The 9,424-nt window shown below is 38.5% G+C and overlaps 1 long non-coding RNA gene across 1 annotated transcript; it reads right to left on the bottom strand.

Moving 5' to 3' along the window:
* Positions 1 to 310: 310 nt before the first annotated feature.
* On the bottom strand, positions 311 to 8,868 carry LOC309853765. Its single transcript, XR_014305927.1, has 3 exons — positions 8,800 to 8,868; positions 5,678 to 5,795; positions 311 to 459 (listed from the first exon to the last, which is right to left on the bottom strand). It is a non-coding gene; the product is annotated as an uncharacterized lncRNA (long non-coding RNA).
* Positions 8,869 to 9,424: the final 556 nt, after the last annotated feature.

The raw sequence follows: 9,424 nt of genomic DNA, 5'->3' as shown, positions 1-9,424 counted from the left end.
GGCTGGCTTACTCATTGAGTTCTATAAGATCTATGGCAAGTATTCTTTTTTACATTCGCATGAAAATTATGATTCTGCCCTTTAAAAAAAACGTAACCTTTATCACCACCAAACCCAAATGCTAGACCCTTCACAGAAACATTATTTACATGTGGGTAAGGAAGGGTTAACATTGGGTCTGCAACTCTGTTTTATCCTCCTCTGGGACAACTCGGGCAGTTTTGTCCTTTAAACACACTGATGGAGTTTACTACCTGGAAGATAAATGAAGGTCTTCTGGGGCTACTGTACACTGATTTCTTACCTTATTTCGCAGCGTGCTATTCCTGCTCTGTCTGGGCTGTATATTGTATGTAAACCTCCAGGAAGGATGTTCAGGGGGTGGGAGTCTCCACTGCATCCCTCTGAACCCAAAAGGCATCTTGGAGTAGAAGACAAAGCTGAACCATGGAGCTGCATCTAGAAAGAGACAAAGTAGTGATTACTTTGACATTAGAGCATTTTATAAAAATCCTGCTGGACTCTCTTCTAATATTCCTGGAGGTGTAACTCTGCGGTCACCATGTATTTGACTAACAATCCACAACTGATAAATGTGTAGGCAGTTTCAAGCTCAATAAAGTTAGAGGTTAACCAGAAAATATTGATAATATAATTTATTGGCCTTTAGACAGCCAATCTCATACATAATTTAGCAATCTTAGACATTTCTTTCTTGACTAACCAAACAATCGCCTTCCTTCTCCGTCGTTAAGTGAGTTCGTGTATTCCTGATGGTTCCCTCATTGATGAGGTTAATAAAATTTTGAGAATTGTGCTGTACATCCCATTCTCATCCAGGGCTAAGAAAAAAAGGCATTCTAATATACTCTCATAAAAATGGAGGTCATATATTTCATTACATTCCATTAAATATTACCTAAATTTTAAATACTGTTGAAATTTCACTATTTTTATGACTAGATGCCAACAGTTCTTCAACCAAAAAGTTTAACAAGTCAAGAAATGTTCTGAGAGGAAGAAAAGGTCAATGTTTACCTAAAAACTTGGATTCACAGTTACATATTTAGGATACTTATGGTTAGGATCATTGTAGGCTTTTGTCTTTCTTATTTATGGTCCTAGTGGAAAAGAACATTTTTTAAGAGGTTACCTGTATCCATTTCTTCACACCAGCAGCAATATTCACCTTAACAGAACTTTGTGCCTTTGTGGGATGTTAATATCTTAAATGACCTCTTTTTTTCTCATAAAAAGACCCTACATTTTGTTTTGGATGGGATATTTGAGGCAAATACAGAAATTGCTATCCAAAGTTAATATAAAATGGTATTTCATAGGAAAAGAAGTTTTTCCCTTTTTAACTAAACAGATTTTTGAAAAGTATTTCCCTGTTATCATATGCGTTCTGAATTATTTTTTAACATCTTATAATACAGGATTCCATATTCCAGACTTACATATAAAGAGCCTGGAAGTCATTACTCTATCTTACCAATAAGTAGAAATAATGGAACACATAAGAAAATCAAAAATTCATCTCAGATCTGTCAGAGATGTGAGGTCGCTGGGGAAACTGCAGTGCCAAATTTGGAGACAAAGGTGGAAACAGAATCACAACTTAACAGAGTGAAACTCACAAGCAGAAACCTTGTCTGGAACCAGAGCTGGGTTCCTTTTACCCAGTACCTAAGAGCAAGAAAGAAAAAAATCTTAGTTTGAAGAAATAGATGATGTATAAGAACCAGACTCCTGTTTCAGGGATAAAATTAGGAGACCAGAATTCAAAACAACTGATTGATATGCTAAGGGCATTTATGGATAAAGTAGAGAGTATGCAAGAATAGATGTACCTTGTGAAGAGAGATGGAAATTCTTAGAATGAACCGAAAAAGAAATATGAGTGATCAATAACACTGGAACAAAATGACGCAACTGAGGAAACAGTCTCCGAACTTGAGGACCTCTCAATCGAGTCTTTCAAAACTCAAAAGCAAAGGAAAAAACTCAAAAAACCACACACCTCTCACAGAATATGCAAGAACCCTGAAGCAAGTACAAAAGGTATCATATACACATAATGGGAATACCATAGAAAAAAAGGAAACAGAAGAAATATCTGAACCAATAAAGTTTGAGAATTTCCACCAGTTAATGCTGGATACCCAACCACAAATCGAGGAAGCCCAGCAAATACCAAGAACAATAAATGTAAAAACAAAAACAAACAACTTACACCAAAGTATATCCTATCCAAACTTCAGAAAATCAAAGATAAACACTTTCAGAAACCATACAAGCAATGAAGCATTTAAAGTGATGAGAGGGTAAAAAAAAAGTCACCAATCTAGAATTCTGTACCCTGCAGGTAAGGAGAAATACTTTCTCACACAAGCAAAATTTGAGCAAATTTGTTGCCAGTGGATTTGCTTTGCAAGGAATGTTGAATTCTGGGGCACCTGGGTGGCTCAGGGAGTTGAGCCTCTACCTTCGACTCAGGTCATGATCCCAGAGTCCTGGGATTGAGCCCTGCATCGGGCTCTCTGCTCAGTGGGGAGCCTGCTTCCCCTCTCTCTGCCTACTTGTGATTTCTCTGTCAAATTAAAAAAAATAAAATCTTTGAAAAAAAATGTTGAATTCTCAGCAAAGAGAGTATAGAAGCAATGTATGCCAATGTAATAAAGAACATATATGACAAATCCACAGTTAACATCCTACTCAATGGGGTAAAACTGGAGGATTTTTTCTCTAAGATCAGGAACAAAGGAGTGATGTCCATTCCCACCACTTTTATTTAATATAGTATTGGAAATCCCAGTCATAGCAATTAAGAAAGAAAAACAAAAGGCCCTGAAATTGGAGAAGTAAAACTGTCACTGTTTGCAGGTGACATGATACTATATATAAAAAACACTCTTAAGACCACCAAAAAAACTATTAAATGAATTCAGTAGAGTCACAGGATATAAAAATCACATACAGAAACTGGTTACATTTCTATATACTAAAAATAAGCAATCAGAATGAGAAATTAGGGAAGCAATTCCCTTTATAATTGCATCAAACAGATTAAAATACCTAGGAATAAATTTAAGCAAGGGAGTAAAAGACCTGTACTCTGAAAGTTCTGAGACACTGACGAAAGAAACTGAACAGAGCACACAAATGCAAAGATATACCATGCTCATGAATTGAAAGAATAGTCTTAAAATGTCCATACTACACGAAATAATCTATAGATTCAATGCAATCAATCCCTGTCAAATTTCGGTGGTATTTTTCACAGAACTAGAAGAGAGAATCCTAAAGTTCGTATGGAACCACAAAAGACCCTGAACAGCCAAAGTAATCTTGAGAAAGAAGAACAGAGCTCGAGGGAGCATGCTGTCTGCTTTCAAACTATACTATGAAGCTGTAGTAATCAAAGTATGATACTGCACGAAAACAGACACACAGATCAGTGGAATAGACTAGAGAGCCCACAGAGAAACTCACAATTATATCGTCAGTTAGTGTCTAGGACAAACGAGGCAAGAATATATAATGGAGAAAAGATCATCTCTTCAATAAATGGTGCTGGAAAGACTGAACTTATACTGTATGCAACAATAAATTCAAAATGGTTTAAAGACTTGCATGTAAGACCTAAAACCGTAAAATTCCTAGAAGAAACCATAGGCAGTAAGCTCTTCTACACCAGTCTTAGCATTTTCTTTCTTTTTTTTCTGATCACTCCCCTCAGGCAAGGGCAACAAAGGCTAAAAAAAAACAAAGGAGATTAGATCAAACTAAGACGCTTTTGCACAGGGGAGGAAACCATCAACAAAATGAAAAGGCCACCTACTGAGTAGGAGAAGATATTTGGAAATCATACATCTCACAAAGGGATGATATCCAAAATATATAAACAACTTGTACAATTTAAAACGAAAAAAACCCCACAATCCAATTAAAAAATGGGAAGATGACTTGAAGACAGGTTCCCCCAAGTAGACATCCAGCTGACTAAGAGGCACATGAAAAGATGCTCAACATCACTGGTCATTAGGGAAGCACAAATCAAAACCTCAGTGAGATACCACCTCATATTTGTCAGATTAGCTTTTATCAAAAGGACAAAACGTAAGTGTTGGCCAGGATGTGGAGACAAGGGACCTCTTGTACACTGTTGAGAGGAATGTAAATTGGTGCAGTCACCATGGAAAACAGTATGGATGTTCCTCAAAAGAGTTAAAAATAGAATTACCCTATGAGCCAGCAATTCCACTGCTGGGCATTTATCTGAAGAAAATGAAAACACCAATTAAAATGACAGATGCACCCCTATGTTCACTGCAGCTTTACTGAGAACAGCCAAGATATGGAAGCAATCTAAGTGTTTGTCAATAGATAAACGGATAAAGAAAATGCGGAGTACACACACACACACACACACACACACACACACTTGTGCATGCGGTGGAATATTACTAATATTACCTAGAAAAGCATGAAATCTTAGGATTTGTGACAACATGGATGAAACTAGAGGGTATTATCTAGGTTAAATAAGTCAGACAAATACCATTTGTTCATTTTGTTTTTTAGGTCCTACATGTAACTAAAATCAAACAAAACAGAAACAGACTCATAGAAGAAACAAGCTGTAAGTTACCAGAGGGAAAGCTGGGAGCAGATGAAGTAAGTCAAGCGAAGGGGATCAAGAGGTACAAACTTCCAGCTAGAAAAGAAAGAAGTCACAGGGATGAAATATGCAGCAGAGTGGGAAGGTATCAAAATGATCTAAGTCTGAAACTCAGATGCACATAAAGGAATAAGTGAAGGCAGAAAAAAGTTTAATGTTCTTATTCTAAATTAACTATTTGCTCAAAATAGGAACAGCATATTTGATTATGTACGTTTATATGCTTATGGATGCTTACGTACAAATGAAATGAATGACCGCGATTATACAAGGGACAGGGAGGAAAAAAACAAGATGGTCTTGTTATTACAAGGTACTTGCACTACTTGCGAAGGGCCTGTAACAGAGCATGAAACTACATGAGGCAAACACGGCCAGAAATGCAAGGAGGAAGAGATGAATCTGCTGTCAGAGTTGGATACCTCAACATTCCTGTGTTGGAAATGGAAAGATCCAGGAGGCAAAAAGCGAGTACAGACATACTGAAGTCAACATACACAAAGGCCGCTTTGTTCAACAACAGCTTCTCAAGCTCACAGAGAACATTTTGGGCCCTAACACACCTTCACAAATTTGAAAGAATAGGAACCATACAATATCTGCACTCTGACCATGATGGAATTAACTAGAATTAGTACCAGAAAGATAGCAGGAAAATCCCCAAACGCTTGGAGATTAAAAAAGATGCTTGTAACACATGGGTCAAAGAAGAGATCCCAAGAGAGAAATTTTAAAATATTTTGAACTAAATGAAAGTGCAAACACAACTTACCGTAATCTGTAGGAAGCAGCAAAAGGAGTGTTTACCGGGAATGTGATTCTTCCCCTTCACCAAGCAGCGGACAGACCTGCAGTTGCCTCTCAGTCCCCCCAAACCCCCCCATCCCAGAACCTTCTAGTTCCTTTGATTTTCAGGCCAGATGCCTGCTTACCCCCATCACACAAGGGCACCAGCTCCTCACATCATCAAGGATGAGGACATCACAGACTTACACAGGTTCCTGCCCATCCTCCTAGGTGCCGGCTCTGGTCTGCGGGTTCCATCTTGTTCATGATGATGCCATTTTACATTCTTCTTCCTCCTTTAACTGTCCGTCATGTTGACTTCAACCTGAAGCATCAAAAACAACAGACTTAGAAACTGTTTACTGGCTCCCACGATGGGATAAGCTCAAATCCCTGAGACAGGCAAACAGGCAACCTAGAGACCACTTCATGCTTAATGATGAAAGATTGGACATTTCCCTCTAATCTCAAGAACCATATAAAATGTTCACTCTTGTCATTTCTAGTCAGCATTCTGCTTGAGCTTCTAGCCAAAGAAATATGTCTGGATAAACAAATACAAGTCACACTGCTGGAAATGAAGGTATCTAACTGTCTTTACAAATAGCCTGATCAGCTACATAGAAATTTCTAGCATCTACTTAAAAATCTACCAAAGAAAGTGAGTTTAGCAAGGATACAGAAAGTGAGCCAAACAAAAAAGAGCACATTAAATACAAGTGGTTGCTGGACCTCGGTGTAGGTGTAATTGGGCAGGGTCACAAAAGGACCCTTGAGGTGACGAAATCTTCTGAATCTTGAGGTGTTGGTGCTTGTATTAGCATGTATATTTTTTAAAACTCATTTTTTTTTTTTAAGCTAGGATCCTTGCCCGTGTGGGGCTTGAACTCACAACCTTGAGACCAAGAGTCACATGTTCAACCAACTGAGCCAGCCAGGATTCCTTAGTGTGTGTATTTTTTTAATTCATGGACATCTACACTTAGCATGGATATATTAAGTAAATGATATCCCAGTGCATTTCAGAAAATTCAGAAAAGTTTATTTTTCAATAATCTCTACGCCCAACATGGGGCTTGAACTCACAGCTGTGAGATCAAGAGTTGCCAAGCTGTACTGACTGAACCAGCCAGGAGCCCCTCAGAAAATTTTAAGACTAGTGATAATCCCCAATAATTTTACAACCACATTCAAGAATATATACACTCATACCGTCACAAACACAGCCAGATTCCTTTTAAATTTGGTAACTTAGTGAACTTGAACAAATCACTGATGTGTTTGGACGAGAAATGTGATCGTCACACACCTTGGGATCTCATCTAGGAACAACAGGACCCGTGGGGCTGTTGACAGAACTTTCTGTGATGATGTCAATGTTCTGTACCTATCCAATACAACAGTCCAAAACTCCATGTGGTTACTGCATGTTGAAAGAGAGCTGCTGAGCTGGGAAACCAAACAGTTTACAGCATCTAATTTTAATTTATTTATCTTACCTTTTTAGGAGTGGGGAGGGGCAGAAGGAAAGGGAGAGTGAGAGTCTGAAGCAGATTCCTTGTCCCGCTTGGAGCCAGACACGGAGCCTTGTCTCATGACCCTGAGATCAGGACCTGAGCCGAAATCGAGAGTTGGATGCCACCCGGGAGCCCCCTGATTGTAATTAATTTAAACCTCAATAGCCATCTGTGACTCGGGGCTGCCGTAACAGAAAGTCCTTTTCACCTCAATCTGGGAGTCGATAACTATACCAGTCATTAAAAAAAAAAAAAAAATCATCTTAGTTTTATTTATCTCAACATTTTATGAGAGGCAGCTTGAGTTAATAGTCTGTGATACAGTGTGAATTACAGAGGACACAATGCAACCGCAAAGACAGCAAACCCACGGACTCTGAAGAAGCGGTCTAATTGGCCTGTGTGTGATTCCTGACTCTCATATGTGTCATCACACACAGCCTGCTGGGAGGATCGATTTCAGCACGTACAGCTTGTGGAAGCGGAAGCGCTACGTGGACACCTCCTCCGTGATGCTCGCGGCAGGTAAACCAGAACATGGGTGTTCAATTATTTTCAAAGAAGCAAAATCTAAAATGACTTGCATTTGGAGACCACCACCTGGGGAGCTCAGTGGCGGATTTTTGACAGTCTGCCTGAATTTGCTCATTCCTGGAAGTTAGCTCATTAAAATATTGTCTCTCCAGACCAGCCTCCTTTTCTATGGTGATTTAAGATGTGCACAGCGTTCTTAAGCAGAATCGCTAACTTTCCCACAGACCCTCGTGTAAGAAACAATACTTCTCGGTGATGTGGGAATCAAGACCTCAAAGTACAAGTAATCCATTGACTTACATTTCATACACCTACAAATCTTCACCTGGTAGAAAACCTGGCGATAAAAAAGAGGAGTCCCTGGAATAAGCGGCACAGTTTTACTGTCATTTATGATCTGATTCATCCTTATGGAATGTCTATTCTAGACAGAGCAAGTTGAAATTAAATTTTTATTGTTAAGTCTGGACTCAAAGGATTCGTTCCTATAGAGAAAAATAAAGGTTCTGTCTAGAAACTGTACTTAATCTATATACACATATGTTCTATTGAAAAATATACATATATACTTCTATATGTATATGAAATATGTCCACTCAAGTCTTAAGGAATTACATGCAGAGATCACACAAACCATGTAATAAGTGACAGTTACAGACAATATAGTGTAAAACAGCCCCAACAGATCTTCCAAGGAACACAACTCTGGTGAGGATCCCCTGTTACATAAGAGTCCCATGGTCGTATGGAACAGAGAACTGCTGTCCAATTTCCCTTTGGGAAAGGCACTGAGCATGTCTGCACCTTAAGGCAACTGAACTCCTATGCAACAGTGGAAAGTGGATACTGGAGTCTCACGAAAGAGTTTACAAATGTATTCGACCAAAATTCTCCTTTTCATTGAAATGCTTGTTAACCTGCTCTAGGACTAATAGTCCAAGGAACACAATTTGGCAAACGCCATCACAGAAAGCTCCATTCATTTTTTTAAGTTACAGTATTCATTTCAATACTGATTCAAATGCAATGACCATGACTTACGGAGTTTCCTCTATTTTCCTAAGTTTGGGGCAGCCTTCCCTAAGATGAATCTTCCCATATTTAGTCAGAATGGATGTCAGTATAATAATCTTTGCATGTATTTTTCCATTGAAAAGTGCACCTTTGCATATACATGAGCTTATGCATATAATGTAGCACATCCTGTATTAAAATGTAATGTTAGAGAAGCCTGGGTGCCTCAGTTGTTTGAGCTTTGGACTCTGGGTTTCAACTCACCACATGATCTCAAGGGTCGTGGGGTCCAGCTGTGTGGGGCTCTGGGCTCAGCGGGGAGGCTGAAGATTCTCTCGCTCCGCCCCTCCCCCCTGCACATGTGCGCAGGCGTGCTTTCTATCAAATCTTTAAAAAGAAACATAAATACAAATTATATACAATATTATGTATTGACTTTATATATGAACAGATTCTGCATGTAGTTAATGGGCTGCAGTTTCCTGCTGATTGAAATGTACCAACAGGAGACGAGTGTTAAAAAGATCCCTGGGTCTTTGGAGCTTCTCCTAATTTCTGATGGTCTAACTGCTTGCCTGAGCCAGTTGATCTAATTTTTACAAGCAAAAGAGGGATAGAAGACATTATATCTTACCCTGTTTGAAAATGAATCCCAGGGAATTTCTAGAAATCCATAGTTTTACATATAAAAATATTTATCTTACATAGAATAGGAATCTCAAATAGAAGATAAAAATATAAATAAAGGGAAAATGTTATTACAAAGATTAAAACATTGAAAGCAAGGTGAGGAAGATTGGATCAGTTAATCCTTAAAAATGTGCTTAGTTCTAATATTCTGGGATGCTGTATTTGAAAATGAGTATGTGATTTATTTTACAGGAGTTTA

This window comes from Mustela nivalis (assembly GCF_964662115.1).
Source record: "Mustela nivalis genome assembly, chromosome: 18".
In the NCBI taxonomy this organism is placed as follows: domain Eukaryota; kingdom Metazoa; phylum Chordata; class Mammalia; order Carnivora; family Mustelidae; genus Mustela; species Mustela nivalis.
This window is presented reverse-complemented; position numbering and strand designations above follow the sequence as displayed.